Here is a 12,369-nt window from a genome sequence, read left to right as displayed (position 1 = left end):
ACCCCAAAACATATTCTGAGCCATGGACCAAATTCCATGTTAAAGCCCATGTAGTCCGTCATGTTCTTTTAACAATTAAGGTTTGAACACCCAAACACCAGTACACTCAAATGTTTATCATAAGAGGTTCCCAGTTGACTCATCTCAGAGGCAAGACTGTTACTTTCACCTACAGTGGGGCAATGTCTGAAAACAATGGAATTCTGACTGTCATGCCAAGGCATGGGTAGCCAGGCCAACCAAGAGAGACAAAACTAGCATCTTCTTGCATCACAAGATCTGGTAGGTGCCACAAGCCTTCCCGTCTTGTTATATTCTATTGACTTAATCAGCACTGCCAGGCAAAATAATAAGAAAGTTAAACATTAGTTAAGGGTATGGCTCTAAGTGACTAAGTAACTTCTCTAACTTGTTCCACTGTCCATGCAGGGGAAGTAACAATACTTGTCTCAGGAGATTGAGACATAAGACTGAGGATGCAGTAATGCATGAAAGCACTGGTACGATCCCCACATATCATAAGCAATCAGTATAAGCAAGCTGCTATTGTTATCAGTATTTTGGGTTAAACCATAAGAAAATACCATTTCTAGAGGTCAAAAAGGTCCAATATAGGCAATATCATATGGTTCGATCTAAAATTTATATCTATCATCATGATCAATTTAGTAATATTATTACTAATAATGCTATTATTTACACAGATTTTTGACACCTTAAGGTTCTATTTTAGGATCCCAAGTACTCAAATTTCAACTGGGAAATGTTGACAAATAGGATATCACTTCATTGCAAGTGCCAATTTACCTATTTGTCTGTCTTCCTATAAAGATGTGTCAGGAATAAGGAAAGTCAGTGTATATCAAGATAAAAGAACATTAAACATGGCTGAGCTGACCACAAGTTTTTTTTGCTACATAGTTTAACCAGTTAAGCCATTACTATATTTATGGCACTGTCCTAGGCCCTGGAGTATGAAATGAAATTCCAAATTACAGAAAGTTAAATTAAAATATGAATATTTAGAAAACCCAAAAGGAAGAATTTCAAAAATAAAAAGCTGGGCTCAAAGAAAATAAAATGAGAATCAAAGCAGAAAAGAGAGTATAAAAATATAAAACTAAAAAATACATATATACATATATATATATAACATGAATCTTAGAAGATACAGTTTTTTAAAAAAACTAGTCTCATAATACCAAACTGGAACCATCTTCTGCTCTTGTTCTGAAAAACACATATCTATACATACAGTATGCACAAAAGCAGGACTACTGAACAGTTGCCAATGAAGCTTTCAGTGACAGAACTTTTTTTTTTTTTATTTCCGGGTATTACGAGGATACTAACATTATGATTACACTTTATGCCCTTGACAGAACTTTGACTTGTGGCCATGACACTAATGAGGAAGGTGTACCAATCCATTCACATCCTCTCATCTTGTTCCCCTTATGCCCAAGGGCCCCCATTTGTCAGGTGGGGAGCTTGGGTTAAAAGATCAGGCTTACGCCAGAGAATGAGCAAACTGACGTGCACAAGAGTCCAGCCTATGACCTTTCTCTCACTATGGAATTCCCTGCCCTAATCCTATACTAACAGTGATAACATGGATTCAAAACACTACCAACCTTATAATTCACTACTTTAATAAAAGAACACTGTCTTAGTTTGGGATGCTATAACAAAGTATCATAGGGTGGTTTACAAACAACAGAAATTAATTTCTCACAAAGAGGAAAAAATTTAATTTCTCACAGTTCCAGAGACTGAAGTCCAAGATCAGGGTGCCAACATGGGTGGCTTTTGGTTAGGGCCCTCTTCCAGGTTGCAGACTGCCAATTTCTCGTCAAATCTTCACATGGCAGAAAGAAAGCTAACTAGCTCTCTGGCCTCTTCTTTTAAGGGCACTGATCCCATTCATAAGGGTTCCACCTTCCTCATCTAGTTACCTGCCAAAGGCCCCACCTCCAAATATCATCACCTCAGGGATTAGAGTCCAACATGTAAATTTTGGGGACACAAATATTCGATCCATTGCACACTCAAAAATAACACTTTTTGAAACTAAATGAGAACTTTATGTCTACATATGAAGTGCATAATAAAAGTGGGAATCTTCTGGTCTCTTGATATTATGCCCACAGTAATTCAAATAAGCCTATTTACAGAGTAAATCAGACCTGGTCATCTATACCGAACAGCATTCTTATCGAGGGCTCTGGAGTCAGACTGCCTGTATTTCAATCTCAGGCTTCACAGCTATAGGACCTTAAACAAATTAGGTTACCTTTCTGTGTCTCACTTTCATCATCTGTAAATAGAGGATGCTAATATGCCTACCTCATAAGGTTCTTGTGAGAATTAAATGAGCTAATATATGAAAAGTACTTAGCAGAGTACCTGGCACACAGTAAATATTTAAGAAATGGTAGCAATTAGTATTACTGTTATACTAATTACTTCTGGTCATTTCTATACTAATGATGTTATAAATATGGGAAATGAATATTGAACATTATAAAGTATTATATATGAAGATAAATTAAAAGTATAAATATAATCCCTTATACATTTGCATAATATATTAAGAAACATAACATTACTTCATACTAATATATCATACACCAACTATTTTTGAAAATTCCCTGACTACTCTAGCCATCTGTAATCAAGAAGAACATTAAGAAAAATCAAAGGAAGTAAACAACTAGATAAAGAACAGAAAACAACACTAACTGGTTTCTGTAAATAAGAAGTCCCCTGAATTTCATCTCACCAAAAGCTATACTGGCAACCTTCCAGGAGTCCAGTGTCTGTACAAATTATGCATACTAATTTATGTAAAGTAGCCTTCTTTTTTTTCTCTTGAGATAATGGAAGATAGTTCCATCTCATTATGAGAAGTGATTTTTTTTTTTACTTTCTTTGTCTTCTAAGATTCACTTTTCATATTCCTTTTCTGTCTCATGGTTTTTCTTCGTATGTTTTCCCTTTTTGATCTCATTTTATTTTCCTTACATATAGCCCTTTCTAAAAATAATTCTTCCTTTTAGATATTCTCATTCAATTTTTCTTAATTTCACATTGCATTTTGTGTACCAGGGCTCAGGACAATGCCTTGAACATAATAGACAGTTCATTATTTGTTAAATAAATGTAGCAAAGCATCTTTGGTCAGCTCAGCCATCTGCAACATTATTACATCTGGATGCATGCTAGTTTCATTACTACTAATACATTTCACCATCACGTAACTATATAAATTACCACTTGTACCAGGGTAATTTTTATTTGACAACATTTCAAAATTGAAATATGCATTCAGTCTATACTGCTCATGGATAATTACTATCATGATACTCAATACAGTTAAGCAGGAAGTTTATTTATGAAAAATAAATAGGTAATATTTTTAAAAGACAGAGACTTTTAAAGAACTTTTAAAGATAGTGGCATAACATTAAATACCAAAGGCACAAATCACAATTTTTGGACCCAGAAAAACCCTTGTTATACATATTTTTTAAATACATGTAAAATGCAAAATACTACTAAAAACTTTTTCCTAATCATGGGAGGTACCCTCTAAGGAACAGCAATAACTATAGGAGCAAAGATGACAGAAGACAAGAAATTTTGGTTTATTCAAATGATGGAGTATTTGAGATCTTCTTTAGAACCAGAATCCTGGGATGGCCTCATATTTTCATTAAAAGAACACTAATTTCTTCATACAAAAAATATTTCATTTGATGATTTGCCAAGAAGTCAGCTTTTAGAAAAAGAAGCTAAAACAAAAAGATTTCAAAAGAATGACAATTGTGTTGAGTGAACTATCCTTAATCTTAAATAGCTTATAATTAACAAATAGTGCTATCGAAAAGTACAAAAACAAACATATACACACAGCATTATAAATATTTTTCAAGTTATTTAAAAAAAAAAGCCTAAGGTTTGCATGGTATAATATGAAGAATATACAGGCCTTGCAGCCACAAGACCAAAGTTCTGATCTTACTTTTGCCTCTTTACTCCAAAGACCATCAAGAGAATTAAATGAAACTACATAGGTAATATATTTAGTGCAGTACTTGACACACAGTAAGGGCTCAATAAATAACCATACCATTACTATTAAAAGATGGAAGTAAAATAAGGCACATTGAATATATATTTAGTTTTGTCCCCTCCCAAAATTCTACTAGAATATAATGGGATTAAAGATAAAGAAACCCACAAATATAATGAAGACAGGAGAAAAGTCAGTAACAACAAAAGTTTGGAAGGTGGAAAACAGATGAATGAGTCATAACTAACCAAGCAGAGCTGAGAAAGCTGAATCCCAGGTCCACTGCAGGACTTCTAGCTAAGACCTAAGGTCTATTTAAAGATAATAATAATAATGGTACCAATTTAACACTCTATGATAATTTTCCTTCCCTCATGGATCTTACAAACTAGTAGATGGAGAAACACAATTAACAAAATAAATACATAAAACATATAGTATGTTAAACAGCAAAAATTTAATTATTTTGCTTACTGATCAATTACTCCCTCTAGAATGTAAGTTCCATGAGGCCAAGAATTTTTTTATTGCTGTATTCTAGATAACTAGAATACCACCCAACACATAATAGGTAATCAAAAAATATTTATTGAATGAATGAATGAACAACATATGGCAAAATAAGTTCTTAATAAACGTTAACTATTACTATCATTATAATTGTACCTATAGTGTAGCCTTCACTTTTCCAGTGGAAAATGAATTTTGAAAAGGCAAAACACCTTGTTTTCAACAATGCTGGAATCCAAACGAAAATTTCATTCCAGAATCTAAACCTCTTCTATCAAGTGATTCTTATGACTTGGACTACTCAATTTCTTATGCTGTATTAAATGAGACTAGGTAATATCACACTAATCCATGCATTTCAGGGCACATTACAAAGTTCAATTTTTAAAAATTTTCTTTTTCAGTATAATTTAAAAGAAGATATTTAGGCCAACTAAGATTAAGCAATTTGTCTAAAGTTAGCCCTATTAAAGACTGGTTTAGAATTCTTAAACTCAGAATATCATTTTAGGCTCACTGCTTACCATCTACCACAATTATGATAATTGGTTTATACTATTGCACTTCTTTTCATCTACTGTTCAACTTTGCCGCCAAGCTAAACAGCAATGTATCGATCACTTTTGACCAAACTCTAAATATCAAGGCAAGACTTCTGGCAGCTCACCAAAAGAGACAGGGCGACATAAGTTAGAACCATGCACAAGTAAAACAAAGGAAGCCTTGTTTTTTCTTGTTCCAAAACATATCAGAAAGAAGTAATAAACGTATGAGGGATGGATGTGCTAAATACTCTGATTTGATTTTTACATGTATTTATACGTGTACATACGTGTATATACATATATCGAAACATTACGCTATGTCCCATAAATATGTACAATTATTATGTGTCAATAAAAACGAAAATACTAAAATAAAATAAAAATGATAACAGAAGAAAGGCAGACTGACAAGACCAATGGAAGTTGGAGACAAGGAGAGTGAAAATGACTCTACAAGTGTAGAATCAGATTTTTAATAGCATTTAAGTGCTGTATTTTTCTGTGGGCTATATTACTTTACAAAGTTTTACAAATTATCAGTTGGTCATTTTGGTCAATATTTTGATGTATTAGAAGTACTACTAAGTGGGGTAAGGAATTGAAAGAAATGTAGGTCAGCGAGCTCAATAACTCAGTTGGACATCAGATCAAAGGCATTCCAGCTTACTAGGACTATGTCACAAAAACTAGACAAAGGCTTTCAAACAAATACTCTGTCTCAGAAATCTGAGTGAGGTGCTAATTTCATACAAAACATGTCCTAGACTATTCTTTTCATTAAGTTTATACTGGTTTCAACTTCACCACTAACCTTTCTTAAACTGCAGTTTTGTCTGTGCTCCATAACCTTTTCTTTGTGTTTGATATTGCTCCTGAAGATTTCCAAACTTCCTGCCAAAATTCAGTGTGCTTAGTTCACTTTGATATCTTCCCAGCATCTGGCAATATTAAACTTCAAATTCTTTCCTGTTTGAGATTCCCTGACTTATTTTCTGGTTTTCCCACACTATAATTCCATCTCTCTTTAAATACATCTTTTCCTTCCATCTGCTGACTGTGGTTCTTCTATAACACACAGTCCTTGATAAATAGACTGCATTCCATGTTTTTAAACAACAGCTCCACATAGTTGATCCTCAAATCTCCAGTTCGACTCCCTGTCCCTATGCTATCCATTCCAGGCTTATAGTCAAGAAGAAAAACTCATCTGGCCAATTGTCTCCTCAATCTATTACAAATACATTCAAAACTGAACTTGCTTCCTTCAAACCAGCCCTTCAATCAAACCAACTCCCTTTCTCAACACCTCTGGCTTCTATCAATGGCACCACAGCTCTCTCAGTTACTAAGGCATAGATCTGCAGTCACCCTTGCCTATTATCTCTCCTTCAGTCCATCAAGGCACTGAAATCTTTACTTATGGAGGCAAAATGAGGACATGACCTACAAAATAAGAAAAAATAAAAATTCCACCACAGAAGTAAAACAATTAAAGCAAAATAATTTGAATATTCAAATATTGGAATTTCCTATATCTTACTACATTCTGAGGACAAAACACATCCAATTATCTTAGCCATTTTTGTCTTCACAGCCTTCCCTTCCTCTCTACTCACCAATACCACTGCTTTAACTCAGGCTTTCAGTATTTCCCATTGCAACACATCTTGCCTCTCTTCCAATCCATTTAACCCATCAACCTCTGACAACAATAAGGCTAAAGCACAAAATTTATCATGCTATTCACTTACCCAAGAACCTTGAGTGATTCCTGAAACTCCTCAGTCTGGCATATAATCTTATATTCTACTCCTGGCGTTGGTGTTGGGGGACCTTCCACTTCAGATACATTCTCAGAGTTTACATATTGAAAGTACCCATGAAAGTATGAGACCAAGAGAAAACTGATAAATTCAAACCATATCTATGGCTTCCTTTTTATTCCATTTCTCTCCTCCTATTTTTCTCCTCATAACTTTTGTGTTTTTCTACCACCTTTCTAAAATTAATGTCTTTTCCACATTCTTCTCTATGCCAATGTCAACAACAATAATTTATAATCCCTAATAACTCTAAGAACTGAAGAGATTATTGATCATTGTTATATTCAATAATTACCAATAAAAAAGACTCAGATGTAACAGAATGGGAAGTAAAAGGAAGACCTCAGCTATAGAATAACCATGTAACCAAGGTTTTCAATTCTAAAATAAGGTCAGGAGTGAGGCCAAACAAGTTCTTAAATCCAATGATGGAGGCCTCACTGAGAGGGGAAGATGCCTTGCTGTCCATTTATTCAGGAATACAGAAGTAGCATAAACATAACTTCTCCCATTTTAGTTTTCCAGATATCTCCCTCTGTCTCATCAGAAGTTAGTCCTGGGTTTTCCTCCAGAGCAAATAAATATCAGATAGAAAAGAACTCTGGACAAAAAAAGGCTGTCCAATGTCCTCGATATAAAATTAAGGAATCTTAGAAAATTTTTAATATCAAACTAAGGATATCTCGTCTTTACAGAGCCTGTACTTAGTTGAGTTAAAAAAAAAATAGATCCTCTCCCTTTCTTAAATCTCAAATTTCAACTGCATTTTCTTGGGCCATATTTGTATCTTCAAAGAAAATAAATTTTCTTTCCCATTTCATAAAATGTTTTTCACAGAAAAGAAACATACCAACAATTTCTACTATATTCACACATATTTAAAGCCTCAATCTGAGGTCTATGAGTTTCACCAAAAAATAAAATTACTATTGATCATATATGTATTCACACATAGACACAATCCACTCCTTTCCCTGTCCCGAATACTTTTTACTCTTAAGGAGGAGGGGAGAATCAGTTTAACTGAAATCTAGATATTTTAAAACTTCTCTCTTCCTCTGTCTCATCCTTCACTGAAGGAAAAATTAGGGATCTATGAAAAAGGGAATACTATCTGTATTCTGACAGCATATTTTTGTGAAAATGCAAAAAGTAGAGGAGGAATATGAGGAAGATGACTTTCAGGTAACTGAATCGTGTTTCCATCAGTTCTCCTCCTTTCAGTTTTTGGCATCTAACTTAAACACACTAATCCTTCCCAGGGAAAAAGAACTCGAGAGCGTTTATACCCTTTTACTGTTCCAGTGTATGTCCACAGGATTGGATGGGTGCCCTTTTTCAGAGCCTTGCCCTAAGCAAAATGTAAAATGTTAGGTCTGTTTTAGCAAAAATTTTTTTTTCTTTATATATTCTTCACTATTCCCCTTCCCTTTGATTATTACTACATGTCACAGAAATCTGGTGCTCTGTACAGCCTTTGGGAATAATTCCTAATGGTAGAATGAAGATACTATTTTATGAGGGAATAAGGACAGTTATTCCTTGAAAGAATGTTTATTAAGCACCTACTATAGAAAATTTGGACCTTCCTCAAAGTGTCAATCATTTTTCTTGGGGGAAAAAAGATACTGTAATCAAAAGTTTTTTAACACTGGATAAAGCAGGCTTCTCAGAAACTTTAATATGCTAATAAGAAACCCCATCTACGTATCACTCACCCCCTTCACCCTCCACCCTGAGCTAAGAGGCAGCTCTGACATGCAAGGATTTTCAGATTTATCTGATAGCACTACTTTAAATCAACATCTATTTACTGCTCTACAAAATGATTTGGGGAAAGTTGTGCTTGAATAATTCATAGAAGGCAGAAAGCATCTATGTTGGAGTAGAAGAATTATTTTTTTTTGCTTAATTATTTTTATTAAATGATACATTGAAAGTATAAGTCGCCTCGGTACAAACAAGTTACAGAAAAATACATACAAAAGCACTATGGACTACATGTGACAATTCTGTTTAACTTCCATTTTGATTTTATATCAGTATCCAAAATTATAAACTCCAGATTTTTTCTTAATCTAGTCCTGCATGATTGCAATTCCTGAGGTAAACTTAATGTCCACTGCCAACAACCATGGATGTAAACCAAGTCCCCTGGGAGAATTCAGATATTTATATTCCCATATACAATATAATGGAATTCATAATTGTAATCAGATATTTCAGATTTAAAAATGGAAAATGGTCCCTTATAATACTCCTGCATCTATATATATGATCTTAACCCACCAATAGAACCTTCATAATCTTTTGACTTGTAAGTATGGTTTAAAGAGATTTCATTAATAATTTTCTGCAATTAGATAAAAAGTATTGGTTAATCTGTAAGGAAAGAACACTATTAGCATCACCAAACATAAATCAAAAAATTCAACAATTTGCAAAGACAGCACAGAGAATTAACACCATAAAGAGAATGCCAATTTTGTTAATTACAGCCCTTATCACTATTCCCTATGGAAATCACTTAAGCTAAATGTTCTCAGTGCACAGTTGCCCATGCAAAGTTTTATTCTGAATATACCACATGACTTTTGCCAATCAGGAGCTGTCTAATAGTCAGTTGTTTTCAATGAAATGAGTCTGTAGACACTACATTATAAAAATTTCTTTAATAAATATCAAAGTAGCATTTTATAGATAGCACTGTAATAGCTCTTCCTATTTTTCTATCCCAAGAACAAAAATTAACATTTAATAAGACTTTCAGGGCCCAAACAGTAGAGGGCTGGCCTTTTCATGGCTCATCTGTAATTGCACAACTGAAGGCCACATAGAGGTTAAACAATGCCATCTTTTAAAAGTCATTTTCTGGTATTTCTCCCAAAGCCTGTCTCTTCATGTTTATTTCGCATTCTTCATATAATAAAATAAACTCTTTGTTTCACTTACAGAAAAATTAAAAGAATTATTCCCCATCACCACCTTTTAATTAAATCTTCCAGCAGAAGCCACATGGTCTAAGGAAAGAAAAAGTAGATTGTTAGTTACCTAGTTTAAAAGTTCCACTTTAGGCCGGGCGCGGTGGCTCACGCCTGTAATCCTAGCACTCTGGGAGGCCGAGGCAGGCGGATTGTTTGAGCTCAGGAGTTCGAAACCAGCCTGAGCAAGAGCGAGACCCCGTCTCTACTAAAAATAGAAAGAAATTAATCGGACAACTAAAAATACATAGAAAAAATTAGCTGGGCATGGTGGCGCATGCCTGTAGTCCCAGCTACTCGGGAGGCTGAGGCAGAAGGATCGCTTGAGCCCAGGAGTTTGAGGTTGCTGTGAGCTAGGATGACGCCACGCCACGCCATGGGCAACACAGTGAGACTCTGTCTCAAAAAAAAAAAAAACTTGAATGTTTTTACAAAGCCACATAATTCCAGCTGAAGAAAATTTAATTAATGTGCCATGTCAAAGAGCAGAGCCTACGGTTATAGAGACCTATATATTCTTTTAGATGAATGCACAAGGTACAAAAAGCCCTTTCATTTCTCACAAATGCAAGGACCTTTAAAATACTTCCTAAAAACAATACATTTTCTTTCAAGTCAAATCCAATAAGCTTGATGACAGTTGGCTTTTATTCACAAATGCAGTTAAACATGAAGGGCTAAGTGTTTTACAGAAACTCAAATTTCTACAAAGTACAAACACTAGTGGTGTATTTTGGTAACATTGGGACAATAAGTAAATTATTCAATACACACAATTTTAAGATAAAAGATACCCCAAATGCAAGAGTCATCTCTTTACTGCTTGAGAAATATGAAGATCTTCAATATTAGTACTTTTCCCCTCCTTCTTTCTTAGGTGACCATCCATTTGTTTTCTTCCACTAGGTTGTTTGCTAAGATTTGGGTTTGAAGGCTGAAGTGAAGGCCCTTGCAGAAATGCATTCTGGATGCCATCCTTAGTTCCATGCAAGAAATGAGCTAAAATTCCATATAAAAGAGGTATTGTATTATCCTTTGATTCTTCAAATGCATTTAGTTCATGAATGAGAAATGATCTGTCCAATAGAACTACAGGTTGGCCAGATTCTGCTATGAGGACAGATGCTGTATCCTTATATTTGTTGAATTCCAAAAACTCCCTAATTAATTCATTAATTAGAAGGTTTTCATGAGACAATGATGGTCAGGATTCACGGTCATCATCTAGGGCATTGAAAACTTCAGCTCAGATCCTTGCTTTTAAACGCCCTAATACTCCCTTTTCTTCCAAGGTGTCCTTTAAAACAGACTTTGGTCGCCATTTTTCAACCAGGAGTAGAAGAATTAGATGCAGCCTCATGGAAGAATATTTAAACCAGGTCCTAAAGGATAGGTAAAACATAACTGCAGAAATGAGAAGAAAGGTGCAGGGAATGCCGAGTGTGTCTCAAGTCCCATTCTTTGAGTCATCCACCTACTTCTACAGAAGCAGAAGCTAGTTTACCCTGCCCTGTGCTCCAGACTTAACCTGCTCTGTGACAGTACCTACTGTTCAGACCCTCTCAGAACTCGACTGCCCAGATAAGCATGAAGATAAGCTCTAAGAGAAGGGAAGGCGATGAAATGTGCTATTAAGTGGGAGAAGAGAGGCAGTTTCTTAAATATTTCCTCTTTTGGTCTGAGCAAGTTACCATATCTTAGCCAGTTGCAGTTTTTAAAAGATAAAACCCTAGATAATAAAAAATCTTTACTTTTCTCTGTATCTATAAACGAAGTTTCTCAAATGTGTAAACCATATGATTGCCCCATTTTACTTATTTCAGGTAGACATCTATACAGTCAAGTTATCAAAAATTATTTTCTAGAATAAAGTAGATGTACAGTGTATGCACAATGTTTCACTGAATCAAACTCACTTCATTCACTCTGAATCTCTGAGACAAGGGTTATCAGAGAATAATATTTTTAGATTTGAAAATAAAAATTTACGGCTTAAATGAATGCATGAAGCTAAATCAGTGGGTTAAATTTGTCACAGAAGTTTGAGGATGGGTGGTATTATTTGTTAGTGTTCATAGAAAATTGCTAAAAAAATTTTAAAATTTTATCTGATTATAAAAGTAATGCATTTTCTTAAAAAAAAAAAAAACCTGGGGAAATATAAAAAAGCCAAAGAAGAAAATTAAAACCACCAAGAGATAGCTGCTATTTAATAACTTTTTAATGCTGAAAATCAATTGCCTCTCCATAACTTGGGAATTTAAAACAGAATTTTTTAACTGTGATAAAATACACATAACATAAAACTTACCATATTTGACATCCAGAAAACTAGGGTTTCCCAAGCCAGTTCAGAAAAAAACTGCCATTTGGCCCTTAAACAACAACAACAAGGTCCTTATTAATAGGACCTAAGGGTACAAAAGGCATGTCCT

The 12,369-nt window shown here is 34.5% G+C and overlaps 1 protein-coding gene and 1 pseudogene across 1 annotated transcript in view; both read right to left on the bottom strand.

The window, feature by feature from the left end:
* Window positions 1-12,369, bottom strand: part of PPM1L (protein phosphatase, Mg2+/Mn2+ dependent, 1L) — a 287,544-nt gene that overhangs the window by 214,255 nt on the left and 60,920 nt on the right. The window lies entirely within an intron of this gene.
* LOC105815277 lies at window positions 10,743-11,294 on the bottom strand (annotated as a pseudogene).

The sequence above is a fragment of the Propithecus coquereli genome, unplaced genomic scaffold, assembly GCF_000956105.1.
Source record: "Propithecus coquereli isolate 6110/MARCELLA unplaced genomic scaffold, Pcoq_1.0 Scaffold325, whole genome shotgun sequence".
In the NCBI taxonomy this organism is placed as follows: domain Eukaryota; kingdom Metazoa; phylum Chordata; class Mammalia; order Primates; family Indriidae; genus Propithecus; species Propithecus coquereli.
The sequence above is the reverse complement of the archived record's forward strand: the minus strand, read 5'-3'. Positions and strand labels throughout refer to the sequence as shown.